We start from the raw sequence: 23,249 nt of genomic DNA, 5'->3' as shown, positions 1-23,249 counted from the left end.
CAGCGCCGAGGTCACGATGCGTGACCTTGGCGCTGGGCCGAGGTCATGGGTGTGACGTTGTTTTTTTTTTTTTTTTTTTTTTTTTGCTCAGGGCTTTATTTTCGTTTGTCTTTTTTGGTTGAACTGACAGGTTGGTGACCGCCTACTGACCAGGTTAGTCGTTTTATTATGGACGTAGATTCACACTCTGGGTCTTCTTACGATGAAACTTCCTCCTACGATAGTGAGGAAGCATCGACCCATGATGATGACACTGAGAAAACTTCTTCTTCCTCTCTGTCTTCCTCCCCTTCAGGGCATGTCACCGTAGATCATGATCCCCCTTCCCCCGTAGATCACGATCCCCCTCCCCCTGCTTTGACTGTTGGTCGCAAAAGGAAGAGGCACAAAACCTCGTATTCCCCCTTAGATAGCTCACTTATTAAGACTATCCAACGCCATCTACACGCTAATGATATAGAGGATATCCGAGGTCTAGTGTGGGAGGATGTTAGAGTTGCCATGCCTGGGCATGATGTTAGCATCATGGAACCCCCCGGACCATTATTTTTTGGTCTTCACCTCTTGTCCGTGCAGTTAGGGCTTAGGTTTCCCCTCCACCGTTTCCTAGTTGAATTTTTGAATTTTTATGAAATAGCCCCAGGTCAGCTTGCTCCAAATGGTCACCAGGTTATCGCAGAATTTCTTGCCGTGTGTCGCCATAAACGAGTGGAACCCACCTTAGGTCTCTTCCAATCGTTGTTTAGAGTCATAAGGTCATCTGGAGAGGGTAAGGGTTTCGTGTGCATCTCTGCTATGCCCCATAAGCAGCTTTTCGATGATCGCCCCTCCTTCAACAAGAACTGGAAATCTAGGTTTTTCTTTGTCTCCCTAGGTGTTCCTTCTCCTTTTACTGTCACATGGGGCACCCAAGTTAGACGCCATCCAGCTTTAGATGAGAGTTCAAATATGCTTAGGAGGGTAGAGAAACTTCTGGAGGGTGGTCCTTTTAAGGTTGTCGAATGCACTTCTGAGTAGTGGCTTCGAGATGTGGGGTTTAAGAGGATTCAGCCAGCTGCTCTTGACGTACCTTGTACCCCTCTCGGTGTTTAGTTGTTTCTTGTAATTGAGTGTGGTTTTTCTTGTAACTGTTTGTCATAACTTGAAATTGTTTGTAGGTGCTATGTCGTCGAGAGGTCCCATATCGTCGAAAGCTGCTCGGTACTTGTCGTAAACTGGGCAGAATCCCTCCAAGAGAAGCAAAACTGACAAAAAAGGGAAGAAGAGTCAAGCGTCAACAGCTAATGGAGGAGCTAGTAACCTGACGTCTCAGCCAACAAGATCTTCAACTCAGCCAAGATCTTCAACTTAGCCCCCGGCTCATACTTCGGATGTGGATCCCTTGCCCGAGGGATCGTCTGCCCAGCCCCCCGAGCAAGGGGAAGCCTCGCTAGTGCCACCTCCACGCATTCGAACCAACTTGATCCAGCTCGGTATGGATGTGCTTCCTGGGAAATCCATCTTAGAAGGTAGTATTGACGCCCCCGAGCTTGTTCGCAGCCTCGTCTCCCCAACGGATGCAGAAATTCTTCAAGAGCAGAGTTTGGCTGCGCTATGGGAGCGATATTGCAAAATGGCGATGGAGTCTGTGTTGATAGGGGAAAGTCTTCATTCGCTGTACGAAGCTATGTTCCACGATGCTCTTGAGCAGAGGAAGAAACTCACACAGGACCTACTGTTGCGGGACACCGAGCTGAAGAAACTAAGGGAGGAGAACATAACGCTAAAATCTAACTACGACCAAAGTTAGAGCTGAAGCTGAAGGATGAACGAAAGGCGCATAAGGAGACTCGTGCTACTGTTACCAAGCTGGAGGAATCTCTTAAAGAAGCACGAGAGACTTATAAGCAATCAGTTGAGTTCAAGAATGACGTCCGGGAGTTTATGAGCACCCCTGAAGCTGTAAAGGAGTTCTTTGCGTCCGTGGCTGGCCGGGTTGCACTTGAGGCAGAGTCTCATTTAGCATTCGACCTTGGAATGTTCACCAAGCAGCAACAGATTTACCCGGTGCTTAAGGAAAACAATCCTGATTTTGATCCGCCGGCTATGGGCTTGCCCGGGTTTATGGAGGATCCTGACCCTGAGTCTGAGCACCACCTAGTTGTTAATGAAGATGAGTTTACTGCTGATGCTGTGTAACACCCCGGCTTTACCGTACATCCGGAGTAGTTACCGCCACACCTAGACTGAACCCAATCAAATCCAGATATAGTTCACTCTAGATGCACAGGCTGAAGATAAAGAAATTGTTTCATATCGTCAAAACCCGTCATAACTTCATATATGTATATATGAGTAGCAAAAGGGTAGCTATACTAGCTACAAATATGTACAAGAGTTTTCTCTCGGCCCATTAGAACAAAGTTTGGGCTATTCTCTCCTCTAAAATCTCGATGGGGTAGAACCCATAACTCGCCTGGACAGCATCCATGAAACACAATGGACTACTGGGAACAGGAGACCAGACAGGTACAACCGGGTGAACAGGAGCAGGAACAGGATCAAGAGCATAAGCCGGAGCTGGAGGATCAGGAGCGAAACCGGGAGTATACGGGTCGTCGCCCGCTAGATACTCTACATAATCATCATAGTCTAAGATAGGAAACATAAACTCTGATGAGTCACCAGAGTTCCTGGAGCTGCAAGAGCCCACGCTAGACTGCATCTGATAAAGGACACAATGAAGTGTAGTTAGCACGACGGCTAAGTAAGGAAATCCGTTGTCACTCAAAAGTAAACAAAGGTTTCGAAAACACGATACTTAGAAAACTGTAAGCTTTACCCATAAGTTGAAATCTACCTGCAACCAGATTATCAACAAAAGAAAGTATAGTAGAGTATATGAGTGGCATCAGCATATAATACTTTCATTTTCGAGAATTTTCATCATTTAACTCAAAATAGAGAGTTCAACAACACACACTTTACTGCTCAAAATTCGTGACATTTTATTCTTCAACATAGTTACGGAGTAACTAAAATTTTATAGTTAAAATTCACTTAGTTTCCCCCTGGATAAGTGTGAGGCCTTTTTTTTTTTTTTTTTTGTGGTATTCTCAACAACCTCGGGCCACGACATTCAAGCCTCCCACAGGTCAAACATCTCAACAACCTCGGGCCACGGCACTCATGCCTCCCGCAGGTCAAACATATCAACAACCTAGGGCCACGGCACTCATGCCTCCCGCAGGTCAAACATATCAACAACCTTGGGCCACGACACTCATGCCTCCCGCAGGTCAAATATCTCAACAACCTCGGGCCACGGCACTCATGCCTCCCGCAGGTTAATCATTTCAACAACCTCGGGCCACGGCACTCATGCCTCCCGCAAGTTAATCATTTCAACAACATCGGGCCACGGCACACAAGCCTCCCGCAGGTCAAACATCTCAACAACCTCGGGCCACGGCACTCATGCCTCCCGCAGGTCAAACATATCAACAACCTCAGGCCACGGCACTCATGCCTCCCGCAGGTCAAATATCTCAACAACCTCGGGCCACGGCACTCATGCCTCCCATAGGTTAATCATTTCAACAACCTCGGGCCATGGCACTCATGCCTCCCGCAGGTTAAACTCGTAAACAACCACTGGGCTATGGCAATTAAGCCCTCCCGTAGGTTAATCAAGTCCTTCACAACTATATCCAAAAACTAAGGTTTTCAAAACATTCTTTCTTTCCTTGATATTTAATTAGTATTTTCACGCAACTCCTCAAAACGATTATTTCTTTCAAAATATGTTTCCAAAATATTCATATTTGTCATTGACTTTTCTCCATAAATTCCCAAGTGACAAGGGTTACACTTGTTTCTTAAAAACACGGTTTTTCTTCCAAACCGATGTACATAATTTACAAAACAACATTTGAACTTTCAGAAATTGAACTCGGTTGCCCATAGGCCTTTCAAACATCTTATCATGCAAGAGCAAAAATTACGGAAGAAAGTTCGGTCGAAGACAGGACCGCGCACCGCAGCTGCGCGAATCCCCGCACCGCCGGACGCATGGCGGACGCGCGCGTCCGGCCGTTCGGCCGTGATCTTGTTCACTGGACGCCAACGGACGCGCAGTGGATGCGCGTCCGTGGTCGCGTCCGGCCTTTCGGCCGTGATCCCGAAAACTGGACGCCGATGGACACGCGGTGGACGCGCGTCCAAGGCCGCGTCCATCCGAATCTGCCAGTTTCGGGCAGTAAAAACGGCATTGTAACGCCTCGATTTCCCACTATTTTCACAAGTATAAGCTTATATGGGCATAAATGCAACGTATACATGCATAAACTAGCTATGAACATGTATACAAAAATTACCAAAATTCAAAGTGTAGTCTTTTGAGCCAACTTATAGATCCACAAACTCAACACATAATTTCCCCATAAAATTCCTACTCTCATAATTTACTAGCATTTGTTTATTTTCAAGTGACTAAACCAACTTAAGGGATTCCTTACCTCTCAAGTAGTTTTTAATACCGTAGACAAAGTTGTGATCTCCTCCTCCAAATTTTCACCGCGGATCCTATATAATAATCACCATAATAACAACATTTTCATGAATCCTTAGCTTAAACTTAAGTTCTAGGAAGGATTCTAGTCATTTTTACTGAATAAAAACCAAAGTTTTACCTATTATGGAAGCACTTGTGTAGGAAAATGACTATGGAGTACTTGGATCTCAAGAGGAAGATGATATTTTCCTTCTCTCTTTTTCCTCTCTTAATTTTCGAAAATGAGGGGGTGGGAGATGATAACTTGGATCATAAGTTAACTAGCATGCTTATCCCATACTGTTCCTAATTAATTAATTAAAATTTACCACATGGTAGATAATGATGCCACTTGTCACAACCCCATGGTGTATCTTGTAGAGTAAGTTTGCTTTGCCATTTGGAGGTTAAATCAGATAAAAGTTCTGAGGAATATAATTTGATTCGGGAAAATTTTAATACCAAAATTATTCTAAAAATAATCCCGTCATTAACCACCAAAATCGGACAATTTTTCGGTATCTCGCGAAATACAATGGTATGAAGGTCCGCAATTTCATTCTTACAGTCCGTTTAATTCTCACTTGAACTAAATAGGAAATTCACGCTTAATCGTATCATGCTTAATAATCCGTTTCCTAGGGAAATTCGAACAGTATATACATCCTTAAAAATTTTACGGTTCGTGACCGGTACGTAGATTGTAGCTTATTAATAACTAGTCTCTCTTATAAAAATCCTTCTGAAGTACCGAGAGATCATCTCATAAATATCATAGCCTAGAGAAATATTTTTCGAACCCTAGACTTATCGGAATAGCTGAGAGGTTACAATCTTCCCCCCTTAAAATAGTTTCGTCCCCGAAACTTCCTTCTTGCTATCCATGGAGTCTGAGTAGATTACTACTCACCTTCGTTTACACATAACGAATTCTTAGTATGCCTAATCTTAGCACACAATTTGTCTAGGCATATAATAAGTAGATCGATTCTACGCACTTGAGTTAAACAACTCTGGATAACGTTCTATCATAACGCTTTCCAATTCCCACGTAGCTTCCTCTGGACTGTGGTTCGACCATTGGACTTTGATCATTTTGACTGATTTCCTCCTTGTATCTCGGGTTTTAGAGTCCAAGATTCGAGTTGGTCTTTCTTCGTATGCTAACGAATCATCCATCTCCAACTCCTCCGGCTCCAATACATGGGATGCATCAGGTACATACCGCTTAAGTTGAGAAACATGAAGTACGTTATGTACTTTATCAAGCTCAATCAGCAGAGCCAGTCGATAGGCTAAATTTCCTATCCTTTCCAAAATTTCATAAGGTCCTATATAACGAGGACTCAACTTTCTTTTCTTCCCAAACCTTCTGACTCCTTTAGTGGGTGAGACTTTCAGTAATACCTTCTCCAATAACTCCGCCAATTGTGCCTTCAGCTCCTCCATTTCTTTGGGTGCCATTCGATAAGGCGCTTTCGAGATAGGTGAGGTTCCTGGTACGAGATCGATGGTGAATTCCACTTCCCTTTCCGGTGGCATTTCCGTGAGGTCGTCGGGGAATACGTCAGGAAATTCGCGTACAATTGGAATTCGATCAATCTCGAGTTCTTCTAATTCGGCATCTTGCACCAATCAGAGATACACTTCGCATCCCTGGTGCATGAACTTATTCAATTTCTGCGTCGTCAACAACCTTGACTCAGGTTGCTTGCCAATTCCTCGGTAGGATATTCTCCTTCCCGTTGGCCCTCGCAGGACAATCTTTCGCTCATTACACACGATCCGAGCTTTATACTTATCCAACCAATCCATCCCGAGTACTACATCGATGCCCTCAAGTTCAAAACTAACGAGGTTTCCGGGACAGTTAAATCCCGCTATTTCTATAGCAACGTTGTCATAACTATCTCTTCACTGGACGATAGTTCCAAATTAATACCCGAGGTATACAAGTTCTTACGGAATTAGCTAGTTAGGCAATCAGTATAGCACCTACTCAAGTCCTATACGACACTTCCTAACATTCACTTTATCATACCCTCTAAGCAAGGGTTTCAAACATAGCATAATGATAATTAATGCATTACGCTAGCAAGTTCACTCACAATAACCTTAAGCAATCACATGCAGGCAAGCACAAGTATTGATCATATTGTTTAACAACCAGAATCGTGAGATTCTGTAGAGTAGAAGTGAAATACTCCCTTCTTACGCTACCTGGCTTCCGTTCCAGCTCTGCTCCGAAGCTTATACTCATCAAGCTGTAACAATGACTTAGGTTGGTCTTAACGAACCTAAGCTGACTTCGAAACTTGGGTAACTCGAAACTAGAGCTGGCTCGAAAAGAGGACTGACTTAGGGTTCTGACTCGAAACAGGGCTCTGATACCACTTTGTAACACCCCGGCTCGGCTTTACCGTACATCCGGAGTAGTTACCGCCACACCTAGACTGAACCCAATCAAATCCAGATATAGTTCACTCTAGATGCACAGGCTGAAGATAAGGAAATTGTTTCATATCGTCAAACTCGTCATAACTTCATATATGTATATATGAGTAGCAAAAGGGTGGCTATACTAGCTACAAATATGTACAAGAGTTTTCTCTCGTCCCATTAGAACACAATTTGGGCTATTCTCTCCTCTAAAATCTTGATGGGGTAGAACCCATAACTCGCCTGGACAGCATCCATGAAACACAATGGACTACTGGGAACAGGAGACCAGACAGGTACAACCGGGTGAACAGGAGAAGGAACAAGATCAGGAGCATAAGCCGGAGCTGGAGGATCAGGAGCGAAACCGGGAGTATACGGGTCTGTTAGGAACATACTGTAATAGGTTTTGATGGTACCAAATGTAATGTTCAATCCCCTAAGTCTCGATAGATAGGAAATACATGGAAGTTCGACAAGTAAACTAAAAGCAAGAATACAACCGGGTAATTGAGCTCAACTCGGAAAATATTCAAGCTTAAGGTAAACTTGCCTGAACATCTTAGAAGTTTCGTGTTGAAAACTTATAGATAGATCAAAAGAAGGCACGAGACATCACTGGAGGAATAAGGGTCTGCGAGACATCAACTAAGTCTCGAGACATAAGCAGAGTTCGAGATATGGAATCTCTCGAGACATCGGTCCAGTTCGAGACATGGGATTGAGACATCAAGTTGTCGAGACATCAACTTTGGTCTCGATAAACTGGCACTTCTCCAATGAACTGAATGGCAGTTAACACGCATAGATGAAGTAATCTAAGTTTAGAGAAGGAGGTGCTGACAGAGTATTATGGGAACATAGAACAGCCAGAAGTGGATGCCACGTCAGAACTCCACAACAAACGGATAGAAGATGCACCAATCAAAGGTCGGTCTTATTCCCTAAAACGAGGATCAATGGGAATATAAAAAGAGTAACTTTTACCAAAAGAAGTAAGTGGAGCATAGACTCAAGATAGTGGAATATGGGATATTCACTACAAGACAAAAGGTTCAAGTTACAAGACCACCACTCCATGAAACATGCTAAAAATATGCAAGTCCCACGATCAGCATGGGAGACAGATTTCAAACGGAATAATTTTCCCTCCAACGGAATTATTCCTCAACTCTCATATATAAGGACGTGAAGACACAAGTTCAAAAAACGTTCGAAAATTCTAAGCTATCATAAGAGGTGTCTGATTCAAACGTTCAAAGTGCAACAGCTTAATCTGGAATATCATCCTTGATATTCACAAGTGCGAGAAAATACATCTTAGTGTTTTGAGAGAGTTACAAAGCTTCAACTACTACACATCTAGAAGGTGACCAAAGCTGCTCTACAAGGAAGATCATTCAACGAAAGCTTTTGGTCAGATTGGAGATTGTTACATTCAACCTGTGACAACCGGAACAACCTTGCTTTGGAGAAGGCAAGAAGAGGCGGAGTAACCTGGGAGCTGTCTTGTGAAGATCCTGAGGCTTGAGGCGGGCTTGGTGATCAAAGCTCAAGTGCTCGAGAGGTGGAGTAACAAGAAGCGGGGCGAAAAACCTGAGGCTTGAGGCGGGCTATCAAAGCTCAAGCGCTCGATATTGTACTAAACAAGGAAGTTTTAGTGCAATCCTTCTAGGGAGTTTCTAGAAGAAGAGTGGACGTAGGCGGGTTGGCCGAACCACTTTTAAATCTCTCTCGCATTTACTTTCTGCTTTTATCTCTCGCTAACTATCTCTCGATCTACACTGCATATAATCACACCTCTCGAACTAACTCAAACTCATGTTAATTAAAAAGGGGGTAACATTTCCGCTGCGCATAAAACTTTGTCTTCATCTTGTGAGGTACAGGACCTAAACATCCTAAGTCCAATACTCACGAGAGGTCGAAAAAGATTTGCAAAATCTTTTACAAGTCTATTCACCCCCCCTCTAGACTTGTACCCCATCCCCTTGGGACCAACAATTGGTATTAGAGCAAGTTCTCTGATCGATATTAACCTTTGTTTATATTGCCTAGAGATCCTTCTTTGAAAAATCTTTTAAAAAGTTTTCAAAGCACGAGATAATTTTCAATATGGACAGCATGTTGTCGAGACATCTTCTTTTTGATCTTAGCAGGTTTGACGACTGGAAAACACGCATGCTTGCGTATCTATCAGCCCTCCATGATGAGATGGCCGAGGTTATATCAACTGGACCAGTCAAAATCCTGATGGTCAATACTGCCGCAGAACAAACAAAGGACACACCAAAGTACGTCCCAAAACCTAGGGAAGAATGGACGAGTGATGATAGGAAGAGAAACAACCATGACAACATTGCAAAGGATATCCTTTTCAGGGCAATAGATGAAACCATCTTCCCACGAGTAAGAAAATACATCACTGCAAAAGAGGTATGGGACACTTTGATGTTGATTGGTGAAGGTGACGAACAAGAAAAGGAGAACAAGCTAACTGTGGCGGTGAAGAAGTTCGAGGACTTCAAGATGAAGCCAGGAGAGAGCATGAAGAAGTTCGAGGACTTCAAGATGAAGCCAGGAGAGAGCATGAAGAAGTTCGAGGACTTCAAGATGAAGCCAGGAGAGAGCATCGACAGCATCGAGGACTTCAAGATGAAGCCAGGAGAGAGCATCGACAGCATGGAATCTCGGTTCATGAAGCTGTCAACCGAGATTAGTGATCTCAAGAAGGAGATCCCATAGAAGGAGCTAAACCTGAAGGTCTTACGAGGCCTTACAAAGGAGTGGGAGATGAAAGTGATCACAATGCGCGATCACAGGGATTCGAAGAACACCACAACCGACCAACTATTTAGAGATCTCAAAGCCTTCGAATTTGAGATGTTTCCGAGAGATGAGGACGTGGTGGACAGACGGAATGTGGCGCTAGTTGCTGATCAACCATCCACCTCCTCAAGGTCAGATCCTAATCCCACAAATCTTTTATCTGACGAACAATTTGCTCTTTTTATGAGAAAATTCAGGAAATTCATGAAGAAGACACCGAAGAGCAATACAAGTTCACCTTCCTCCTCAAGAAGGAAAAATGAAAGAAATTCATCCAGAAGAACGAAGGAAGAAGACCAAGGCCTATGCTACAACTGCAGAAGACCGGGACATTTCAAGGCCGAATGTCCTTACCCACCAGTAAGCAAACATCAAAGCCAAGAAGAAAAGGATTCCAGGAGGAAAGAGGAATCCAGGGAGAAGCCAACACAAGGAGGCTTCAAAGGCACATCAAAGACTCACTCGCGCAGGAAGGCGTTTGTGGCTGAAGAACTGGAGAAGGCAATCGAGGAGTCCGAGACATCAAGCTCTAGCGAGAGCTGCAACAGCTTAGAGGATGAGAGGGGGCTCATCTGTCTATATACTACAGAAGAGGAGGATCAGTGCTTAATGGCTATTAACAATGAGGTAACCTCTACTTCTACATCTCGCTGCTCTATCTCTACTTCTCAATGCTCTTCTTTTAGAAGCGATGAGGATCCCTTTGAGACCGTGGAATTACTTAAGAGGGACCTCAGCATCGCTAATAGCACTCATGCTAAAGTAATGGAAGCAAACAACAGACTAATTGCTGAAAGAGAGATGCTTAAGAATGTCTCGAAAGAGAATTCAGAGCTAACTCTTAAAGTAAGCAACTTAGAAGCTGAGATCATCCAACTTAAGGAAGAGTGCAAAGCTCGAGAGACTAGAGAGCTTAATCTTAGAGAAGTTATTGCATCATATACTAATTCCTCCAAAGCTGTGGAGAAAATGGTTAATGATCATAGACCTACAAATGATAGAACCGGACTAGGGTTCCGTCAGAACTGTCTCTCGAGAGATAAGCAGACCAACAGTTTGGGAACTTCAAGTAATGGAGGATCTCAACCCAAACCGAATAAGGGTCATAAAGGACCAACAGGAAAGACCAGAGTAGCTATTCTCAAACCGTCCCTATACACCAGAAATGGAAAGTATAGGAAAGCTACAAAGAATGGCCGGGTTACCAATTTCGAGAGATCACCTAGCTATCTCTCGTAAGGCCATTCCGAGTACAAGAGAAGCTATATTCCATATAATGCGCCTCAAAGCAAATATGGAAGGTCTGAGATCCATAGAGATAGGAACTCACGGATGGAGGAAGGCAGACACTACCCATCCGATGAGGATTGTCACAAGATTATGAACCGTGGAATAAACCTCAGTTTCAACGGTACCACGTGACCAAACAGGCTATGAAGGGCATGATGCGTAAGTTCGAGGTCAGGCCTCAACCTAAGCTGATCTATGCACCTAAGAGGCCAGAGTCTTTGCTAGCATTCCTTATGATTATCAATCGTATAATGGCTACATTGCACCTAGGCCTGGAATAATAGGTCCAAGGTATAAATGGATGCCTAAACTCACTAACCAACCAGGACCCAAAGTTTGGGTACCTAAATCTGCTTGATTTGCATGCAGGACACCAGGGACATATGGTTCATTGACAGTGGATGTTCGAGACATATGACGGGAAATCTAACATTGCTAGAGAACATCCATCCTATCGAAGGTCCATTGATGACGTTTGGCGACAACGAGAAGAAAGGACGCACGAAGGCTGTTGGTGAGATCCATAAGAATGAGTTGGTGATCAAAGAGGTATCCTACGTTGAAGGACTTAAGTTCAACCTCCTTAGCACAAGCCAATTCTGTGACAAGGGCTACAAAGTTATCTTCACCAAAGACAAGTGCCAGATTATACAAGAGGAATCTCTCGAAATCGTCCTGGAAGTAGCAAGGAAAGGAAACATGTACATAGTGGATTGGAGATCTGCCAAACCATCCCTATGTATGCTAGCAAGGAGCAAAGAGGACTTATGTTGGGATTGGCACAGTAAGCTTAGTCATCTAAACTTCAAAACTATCAACAAGCTTACTAAGAGGAACCTTGTGGAAGGACTGCCCAAAGTTACGTTTCGAAAGGACAAGATTTGCGAAGCATGTCAACGTTGCAAACAGATCAAATCCTCTTTCAGAACTAAAGCCGAGACATCATCTACCAGACCATTAAGTCTTCTTCATATGGACTTATTTGGCCTAGTAGATCCACCCAGCATGAGAGGAAGAAAGTATACTCTTGTGGTAGTAGATGACTACACAAGATTCACCTGGACCGTGTTCTTAACCAAGAAAAGCGAGACAAAAGTTGCCTTACCAAATCTCCTAAGGCAAGTTCAAGTTGAAAAGGATGTCTCGATACTTAAGATTCGGTCAGATCAGGGAGGAGAGTTCGTTAACCAAGTAATCGAGAGCTACTGCAACGAGAATGGGATTCATCATCAGTTGTTAGCTGCTCGATCACCTTAACAGAACGGCGTTGCTGAAAGGAAGAACAGAACTCTCAAGGAAGCGCAAGGACCATGCTCTCACAAGCTAATATATCTCAGGGATTTTGGGCTGAAGCAGTCAACACAGCATGCTACACCCAAAATCGGTCCTTGATCGTGAAAGGAGCTGGAAAGACTCCATATGAGCTGTGGAACGGGAGAAAACCGAATGTAAGCTACTTCCACACATTCGGATGCAAATGTTTCATCCACAACAATGGAAAGACTCAGTTAAAGGCTTTTGACGAAAAGGCAGACGATGGAGTATTTCTGGGATACTCATCGACAAGTAAAGCATTCAGAGTCTTCAACAAGCGGAGATTGGTGGTTGAAGAATCCATACATGTCTCTTTTGATGATAGAGCATCGAAAGATCAACCATCAAAGTCAATAAAAACAGCTGAAAACTCTAAGGAAGTTCAACCGGAAACCATCGAGAGATCAGACTTACCTCTCGATGGGAAGCAGTCGATAGTTCGAGACGTAGCAGAACTCCAGTCAGAATCAGATGATGAAGATACTACAAAGAAGAATGCTCCTGATTCAGTTAATTCAATCCAGATCATAGATGATCCTCTCACATCCCAACCATCTACCGAGGAGTCAACTGAGGAGCCACAACCCGATCTAAGATGGCTTAGAAGCCATCCCGCTGATCAAGTGATTGGAGATGTACGTAACAAAGTTCGGACCAGATCAACATATAGAGAAAGCATGATTGCTTGCTTTCTATCACAAATAGAGCCTAAGGTGATTGATGAGGCTCTAAGTGATCCAGATTGGGTGCAAGCCATGCAAGAAGAACTTCATCAGTTTGAAAGGAACGACGTTTGGGAACTAGTTCCGAGACCTCATCATCAGAATGTCATTGGTACAAAGTGGGTTTTCAGAAACAAGATGAATGAGGATGGAGTCATTGTTAGGAACAAGGCCAGACTTGTTGCTAAAGGATACTGCCAAGAGGAAGGAATAGATTTTGATGAAACCTTCGCTCCGGTGGCACGTCTCGAAGCCATTCGCATCTTTCTCGCATATGCCGCCTTCAAAGACTTCAAAGTGTATCAAATGGATGTCAAGAGCGCTTTTCTGAACGGACTTCTTGAAGAAGTGGTGTACGTTGAACAACCTCCGGGTTTCTTGAAGGACGTGGGAGCTGACAAAGTATACAAGTTGAAGAAGGCACTTTACGGCTTGAAACAAGCTCCGAGAGCTTGGTATGATACCTTATCCTCTTTTCTACTTCAGTGTGGGTTCACCAAAGGCCTTGTGGACAAAACATTGTTTAGAATTAAGGATGGGGATCATATCTTATTGGTGCAAATCTATGTGGACGATATCATCTTTGGGAGCACCAATCCAGACTTGTGCGAGAAATTCTCCAGTTTGATGAAAGGGAAGTTCGAGATGAGCATGATGGGAGAACTACTTCCTTGGACTACAAGTAAGACAACTCAAGGAAGGTATCTTCATCAACCAGGAGAAGTACACCAAGGATCTGCTCAGGAAATACAATATAGAAGGGAAATCCTCAGTCAAAGTGCCTATGGGAACCTCTCTACGCATCGACGTGGACAGTGAAGGTCGAGAGGTCGATCAGACTACGTATCGAGGTATCATCGGATCTCTTCTTTATTTAACTGCTAGTAGACCAGATATATCCTTTGCAGTAGGTGTATGTGCTAGATTTCAGGCAAGTCCTAAGGAAAGTCACATCAATGCATCTAAAAAGATTCTTAGATATCTCAAGGGTACGCAAAGTGTTGGACTTTGGTATTCGAGAGGTGGATCTTTCGAAGTTATGGGATATTCAGATGCGGACTTTGCCGGTTGCAAAATTGATCGAAAGAGCACATCTGGGACATGTGAGTTTCTAGGTGGAAGACTTGTCTCATGGTTTAGCAAGAAACAGCATTCGATAGCTACAAATACCACTGAGGCAGAATATGTAGCAGCTGGAAGTTGTTGTGCTCAGATCTTATGGATGAAGCAACAATTACTGGATTATGGTGTTGAATGTAAAGAGGTGAAGATCATGTGTGACAACACTAGTGCTATAACTATTACTCAAAATCCAGTGTTACATTCAAGGACAAAACACATTGATATCAAGTATCACTTCATTAGAGACCATGTTGAGAAAAAGGATATAACTTTGGAATATGTTGCAACGGAGGAGCAACTAGCCGATATTTTCACAAAGGAGTTATGTGAAAATAGATTCTCTCAACTAAGGTTAGAATTGGGAATGATAGAATTGAGTTGAACGGTCAAATCTTATCTCCTTGTATTTAGTGCCATGAACTGTTTCGCATGTGAGGGGCAGTTTCATCAACTTTATGGCAGCCTTGGAGTTACACAGCATTGAATGGTCATTCATTTAGCATCTCGTGACTCAAAAGTGCCTAAGTTTTTGGGCTATAAATAGAGGTGTTTCCTCAGCAGTTTATGTCATCAACTTCATCATGGAGAAGATGAAAGGAAAAGATGATCACCGACTACAATAATGGACCACAGTCTAAAAATGATGCGGTATTACACAAATTTTTTTTTAACTTAACTCATTGTAACATATATTTTTATAATTCATAATGTATATTATTCAAATTCATAAACTACATTATCTTACTCCAAAATTTTTATTATTTTAATACATAATGCACATTATTTTAATTTATAATGTACATTATTCAAACACATTTGCTCACCGACTACTGAGATTTTTATGAGAGTAATTTTACATGTATTTCATTTTATACTTTCATTTTATACTCCTTATGATGTGACATACTTTGATTGCTTATTACAAGGGTTCATAATTTTTATTTTTTTTTTGAAAATAAAGAAGCTAATTCATTAATTATAGGCTAAAACGTTTACAATAAAGATCGATGGAATGGTCAAACATTCCTTACAGTCAGACATAGAAACAACTTCCCTAGCATAGAAAACTTGATTCGCAGACTGTTTCACAAATTTCAAGCTGAATTCTTTGAACGAACTTAAAGCTTCTTTAATGATTTGGTCAAACGTACCCAAGATTGACACTGGTTGAATAGTCTTGCACACCACCTGAGTATCTCCATTGGGCTGAACTACATATCATAGTTCATAGGAGTCTCTTTCTCATTGTCACGTTTGTCACCCAGGATGAGATTCACGTACGCTATGACTAGTTTTATCGTTTCATGCATTATGAAAAAAGAACTCGCCAAGTAAACGAGAGGAAGAAACTCGTCAAAACAACGAGAGGAAAAACACAAAAACTGCAAACAAAATTAAACCAATAAAACAAATCAAAGGGAAACAACAGTGCGAAAATAAGAGAGTAACGACCGGTAGCAGTGGAGATGGTGGAGAAAACAGTGAATGCAGAAAAGACAATGAAGATGGACGCTGTCTGAGGTGGAGACAGCAGCAGGGGAAGATAGGGTTTGCGGTACAAGGGTTTGTGAAGAAAACAAAAGAGGAGAGAAACTCAATAGGGTTTGCGGTACAAGGGTTCATAATTTTTATCTATTCTTTTTTTTTTATTATTTCCTCCAATACAATTTGAATACAAGTGGAAGTAAGTTGGGAGTAAATTTTTATAGTCCGAGTATTTTTGTTTTCATGATGAGTTAATCACCTCTAATACATTCTTCCGATCTTCCCAACTATTTCACATATGAAGGCCGAGTCAACTTAAGATATCTGGAATTCTGGATCATGCAAGTTATGCCAACGAATAGAAAGACTAAGGGTGTGTTTGATTCGCAAATGGAATCGGAATTGGAATGGATATCAAATACTTGGTAATGGTAATGAGTTTTGGTGAAAGTATTTTGCACGTTGGGTAGTAGAGTGGAATGGGAATGATTATTAATAGTTGAGGAAGAGGAGGAAGAAGGAAATGAAACCCTTATTTTATTAGGAAATGAATTTTGCACTCAAGGGATAATCAAAACTCATATTAGTATTCTAAAAACGTGTCAACCAAACAATAACAATGACTTTGATGCGTATTCCTAATAGTTAAACCTGTCAACCAAACACACCTTAATTATCCCTCCGCAATAACTCTAATTCCCCTTTAAGGTTAGAAGAAAAGTTGTGAAAACCCAAATTATCCATCAATAATCCTATGTCCTCCTTGACTTGGACGGGGATTGGTTGGAATAGACAAGGGTTTGGGAATTGAAAAATATTACCTTAACTCTCAAATTCTAGTTCCAATTAACTTTTATTTTCTCGTGTAAAATTTTGAAGTAGACATTTTTCTTAGGGACAAATACGATTAAAAAAAACTTATTATTGTTTGTCACATCCGAAAATAAAAGCGAGGGAGTAAAGATTGCGAGTCTATGTAGTATAACTATTTATTTTTCGAGTGTCAGTTTGTGAAAGCTTGTTACGATAAGTGAGGTAAGTTGAGGGCTGTTGGTGTTTTGATGTTTGTGAATTCTTAATGCTATAATCCTCGTTTAAAAAAAAAAAAGAAAGAAAAAAAAAAGAAGTGTACGAAACACTACCTTAAAAGTGATTTGCCTGGAAATAATTCTCAATATTTCATACTCAAAGCGCTCAGACCCAGAGAGAAATGAGAGTGAAGAGGATAAGAGAAGAAATTGAATTGGATGATTTGAATGCTCTAGGAAGGCACGTATTTATAGTTTCTGAAATAACTGCCTTCCCAATTCTAGCCACAAGCTTGAGCAAAAAACGTGGAGGTGGAATTATTGTAGGCTACAAATTGAAGAGTTTAATTAGGTCTCCACAAATAATTTTTCTGGTTGAGAAAAAAATCTCAACAATTATTCTGGTTGAATGGGAAACCCAACAGTCCCCCACACATTCGAGCAGGAATAGAATCGAAGTTATGTCTGAGCAGAGTGTGAGAGTTGATCTTAACGTCAGTGATTAAACTTGAACTGACTCGTAGTGACTTGAGTAACTTACTCCTCATGAGTGAATTGAATCTTGAACTCATTTAGAAGTATTTGTTTTGAACTTAGGTGCAACACCAGCCTTTGTTGTTTTGTGTTAGAGGTCACTATGACCCTCTCTTTTTTAGGAGATATCTCATGATCAGTTTCTTCAGATCTGTAAGTCGTTTCATAACTGCGTTTGACCACCACTATGGTATCCATCATGAATTTCTTACCTCAAAGACCTCAAGCCCCATCTCTTTCGATGTTTCAAGGATGGCTTTTCTATTTAGTCCTTTTGTGAGAGGATCCGCAATGTTCCTTTCGGACTTCACATATTGTAGCGTGAGTACCCCATTCGTAATCAATTGGCGTACAGACTCATGCCTGACTCTTATGTGTCTTCTCTTTCCATTATAGACACTATTTTCAACCACGCATATGGTGGTTTGTGAATCACAGTGTATGGGCACAGGCGGTGTATCACACCCCCACAATGGCACATCTGCCATTAAACTTCTTAGCCACTCGACTTCCTGCCCAACTAGATCAATGGCTATAAATTCAGCCTCCATAGTTGATCTGGCTATACACGATTGTTTAGTAGATTTCCATGATATTGCTGCTCCGCCCATGGTAAACACATACCCACTGGTAGAGCTGACATCTGAACTGTCATTTACCAGTTAGCATCGCAATATCCTTCTAGTATTCCAGGAAACCCAGTGTAGTGAAGTCCCAGTCAATTGTACCACTTAGATAGCGCAGCACTCGTCTTAGTGCATGCAGTGTACTCCGCTAGGATTGTGGGTATAGCGACTGAGTCTATTCACTGCAAGCACAATATCTGGCCTGGTATAGTTTATCAAGAACATCAAGCTACCAATTATTTTTGCATATTCTTCTTGAGACACTCCTGACTGAGTATGTGTTTGACAGTTTTACACTAGGATCGAATGGGGTTTGAGCTGGAGTCACTTCAAAATTATTAAATTTCTTTAACAGTTTCTCTGTGTAGTGACTTTGAGTCAGCTTGTAGTCGTGATCTCCTTTTATAACTTTAACCCCAAGAATCACATTGGCTTCCCCCATGTCCTTCATGTCAAACTTGTCGCATAGAGATTTTTTAGTTTCTTCAATTGCATTGAGATTAGAACTAAAGATAAACATGTCATCTACATAGATGCATATGAGTACAATGCTAGACTCAATCTCCTTCGAGTACAGACAGGCATTCGACCTATTGATCGAGTAGCCTAAGTCTAACAGTGTTTTATGAAACTTTTCATACCACTATTTCGGAGCTTGTTTAAGTCCATACAGAGATTTAATGAGTCTACATACCTTTTTCTCTTACCCTGGATCAATGCATCTAGGTGGTTGTTCCATGTAGATTTCTTCTTCCAGATCACCATTTAGGAAAGCCGTTTTCACGTCCATTTGATGGACTATCCACTTGTGAGATGAGGCTAAGGCGAACAGGGCGCGTATTGTAGCTATCTTAGTCACCGGTGAATATGTACAGAAGTAGTCTTCACCGAACTTCTGCTTGTAGCCTTTTGCCACTAGCCTTGCCTTGAATCTTTCAATTGACCCGTCTGGCTTTAGTTATCTTTTGAAAATCCACTTACACCCAATTGGTTTAGCCCCCGTGGGCAGATTAACTAGCTTTCATATGTATTTGGACTTTATAGAGTCTAATTCACTTTGTATGGCTTCTTTCCAGAAGACAGCATCAATTGAGCGCATTGCCGCCTCGAAGGATTTGGGTTCATCTTCTAGGATTAGCTGACACACAAACTAATCAGAAATTTCATTGACGTCATTCAAATCAGTTAAGAATGTTATTAAGTCTGACCCGAAGTTAGTTTTAGTCCTTTGCCTCTTACTCCTTCTACGTTGATCAGGAGTATTATCAATCTGAGATGTGAGAGGCAATGATAGCTCACTCTGTTGAGGGCTACTGCCTGTTTGCTTTAGTGGAAAGATGTGTTCGAAGAACTCTGCTTCCCGAGTTTCGCACATGGACCTCGACTCTAGGGCTGTCAAGTAGGGCCGAAGCCCGCGGGCCGGCCCGCACCCGCCCCGCAGTGGGGCGGGCTAGGGCCTCCAAAAAGAAGGCCCGCCAATTAGCGGGCCTAATGGGCTTTGCCCGCGGAAGCCCGCAGCCCGCGCGGGTCGCGGGCCGGCCCGCGGGCCATGCTATTAAAAAAAATTAATATATATAATTAATTATTAATTTTAGATGATATATATTACTTTGAACTTTGAAGACTGAAGAGTGCATTGATTTGAATGTTATGTTTGAATTTTAAGATACTAAGTATTAATGTGTAATAAAATGTAGGAATGTTTTTACTTTGTTTATGTTGTTTCCCTTGTTTGATGCGTTATTGTGTTCTATGTTTTTATAATTTAATGATTTTGGTGGTTTTTTAATTAGTGGGCTGTGAACAGTGTGAAGTTTGTTATATTATATTAATCTAATATCATATATTTTATTTTAAATATTATTTAATATTTAATTTTAAATTTTTTTAATATTAATTAGTAGGCCCGCGGGCCAGCCCGCCAAACCCGCAAGCCCGCGCGGGGCGGGCTTGGGCTGTATACTTCCAAGCCCGCGGGCTTCGCGGGCCGGCCCACATAAGCCCGCGAAAATAAAAGCCCGCAGCGGGCCGGGCCTAATGGGGCGGGCCGGCCCGCTTTGACACCCCTACTCGACTCTAGGTACATGAACCTGTATGCAGCACTGGTTTCTGTATATCCCACAAATACTGCATCTGAGGTTTTTGACCCAAGGTTGGGTAGTTTGAAGGAGGGAAGCCCTACCTTTGCTAAGCACCCCCACACTTTAACGTATTGTAAGTTTGGGGCATATCGTTTCCACATCTCATAAGGAGTTTTTTCATACCCTTTGTGAGGTACTCTATTCAGAATATGATTAGCTGTAAGAGTAGCTTTTCCCCATAGTGAGGTTGGGGCACCTGAACTGATAAGAAAAGCGTTAATCATTTCTTTGAGAGTTCGATTTTTCCTCTCAGTTGTGCCATTTTGCTGCGAGGAGTAGGGCGCAGTAATCCCATGAATAATTCCAGATTTTTCACAAAGGGATTTAAAAGACAGATTCATATTCACCACCTCTGTCAGACCGGAGTCTTTTTTTTTCTGATTAAGCTGATTCTCTACTTCAGTTTTGAAAATCACAAATTTTTGTTCTGCTTCATCCTTAGTTCTTAACAGATAGATTTTGCAAAACCGAGTAAAATCATCTATAAATGTAATGTAATAACGTTTTCCGCATCTAGTTTCAGTGTTTTTGAAATCAGCTATATCAGTATGAATTAGTTCTAGAGTACATGTAGTGTGATGTTTAATATTTAAAAAGGGTTTTCTAGCATACTTTGCTTCTGCACATATTTCACATTGAGAAAGAGAATCACCTTGCACATTTAACAAAATATTCATGTTCTTTAACTTGTTCATGCATTTGGAATTCACATGTCCTAATCTACCATGCCACACATCAAAAGACACAGCAATATAAGCAGAAGCGTCAGAACCACTGGCAAGGTTATTCATAAAGATCTCAATGTTTTTGTTGGTAAATGGAATGAGAGGCAACACAAACAGCCCCCCACGCAGATAACCGTTTCCCATATAGTCCCCTCTGCGAGTAATAATCATACGGTCAAACTCAAACACTAATATGACCCCAGCCCTTACCAGCAAGGGTCCTGAGACCAAATTCTTTCGCAGAGAGGGAACATACATCACATTACTAAAAAACAAATACTTTCCATAACAAAGTTTGATCTCTACTGTACCTACACCTCTTACCTCAGGCATACTGTCATTCCCCATGAACACTTGCTCTCCTTGGCCTTCAGCAATTGCTTGGAAAGTCTTGAAGCACATCCTGTTTGAGCATAAATGCCAGGAAGCTCTAATGTCCACTATCCACTCTTTAGAGCCTTGCACGATATTTGCCTCTAGGGTCACCACCGCAGCTACCACCTTAGTATCCTCTAGCAGATTGGCTTGGTTCCTGGTCTCCTGTTGAGAGCATTTGTCATCACTTGCTCCTTTTCGGTGGTAACATTGTGCTGCACGGTATCCATGCTTTTCACATACGAAGCATCCACCAGGTTTGCCTTGCTTCTGGCCTTTGTTGTTCTTGAATCGACCGCTGTTGTTGTTCACTTTGAAACCTTTCTTTCAGGGCTTGCTGTGGCTACCACTTCCAGATTTTGACTTATCACCTTTCACACTAGTTTCAATCACATTAGCCTTTAAGTTTTCAGGGAAAGAAACACCACTTCCAGATCACATTAGCCTTTAAGTTTTCAGGGAAAGAAACAAACCTTTGCCTGTTCAGATGATTTACCAACTGTTCCCAATCCATGTTTCATCTTGCCTGTTCAGATGATTTACCAACTGTTCCCAATCCATGTTTCATCTTGTTTTAAAAGTCTATCCATGACTCAGGTAACTTTTCAATAGTGCATAGGTGTAATACCCTGATTTTTCACCAAGTTAAATAATTATTCAATTGGGAAATAGTGTTCATCTTTATGTGAGAAAAAGAAAGTATTTATTTATATTGTTAAGATTTGAACCCCATACCTCTACTACTGAACACTACAATCTTAACCTTCAAGCCATCACAATTCTTTATTCCTCAAAGTCCATTTGAAACCTTATTCTCATCATCATTATTACTAGTAATATTATTATTATTAGTATGATTATCATTATGAGTACTATTATTAATATTGTTATTAAACTATATAATTAAATATAATTATGCACTTTGGTAATGTATATTATATATGTATATGTAGTATACGTATGTATATATTACTTTTAAATATAAACATTTTTACATACATATATATGTAAGTGTGTATATATATTACTATTATATATATGGAATACTATGTGTACGTATATATATGTAAACATGTATATATGTATGTGTATCTATCCAATACATTTTCTTCTATTAATCATTAAAAAAAATATTTATATAAATGTGATTGGATATGATTAGGAGGTTACATGAGTTACAATTTCTAATTTATTATATTTATTATTATGTTTAATGATGATTGGATGAGGATGAGTGGATGTCTTCTACCACTCTTCCTTTTTCTCCTCCCCTTTTACCGAAAAAAAAATTAGAAGTGGAGAATTAATCTTCTTCTTCCTCCTTCTCCCCCATATGCCGTCAACTTCATCCTAACAGAAAAAGAAATTTATCATCTTCTTGTTTCTTCAAGAGTTGGAACATATATCCCTAAGCCTATGATGTGGGTGATAGAAGAAGAGACCTTGAATATTTGAAGGTGTAGAGAAACTTGGAAGAAATCAAACTCTCAAGTAAGTGGATTTATGGTTTTATGTCTTGCCCTTATGCGTTTTAGTCTATGACTAAAACATGATTTTCTTTTGTGTGGATTGATCGAGTCATGGTTGTCTTACATAAATTCTTGAAGCATGTATTACCTTTATAGTACAAGTTATCTCTTGTGGTAGAGATTATGGTATTTGAAAGTATTGATGAATAATTGTACTTAAAATCTTGTATATATACATATATATTAATTCTTGTGTGTAGCAGTATGTATATATTCATATATTATAATCATATTCCTTATAAATGTATGTATATATTCATATATTATAATCATATTCCTTATAAATTAGTGTATATATTCATATATTATAATCATATTCCTTATAAATTAGTGTACTAAAAGTAGTGTACATAAATATATGTTCTTTTGTGTTTCCAAAAAAAAAAATATATGTATATTTTATACGTATATATTGCTATTATGTACGTAAGTACATATATTAAAAAAAATTATTTTTATATTGATTATGTACGTATGTGGATATATAAGTATATATTATATATATAAAGTATATGTGTAGTACGTACATAGGTTTTATAAAAAAAATAACAATAAATAT

The sequence above is a fragment of the Ipomoea triloba genome, chromosome 6 (genome assembly GCF_003576645.1).
Source record: "Ipomoea triloba cultivar NCNSP0323 chromosome 6, ASM357664v1".
Lineage (NCBI taxonomy): Eukaryota > Viridiplantae > Streptophyta > Magnoliopsida > Solanales > Convolvulaceae > Ipomoea > Ipomoea triloba.
The sequence above is the reverse complement of the archived record's forward strand: the minus strand, read 5'-3'. Positions refer to the sequence as shown.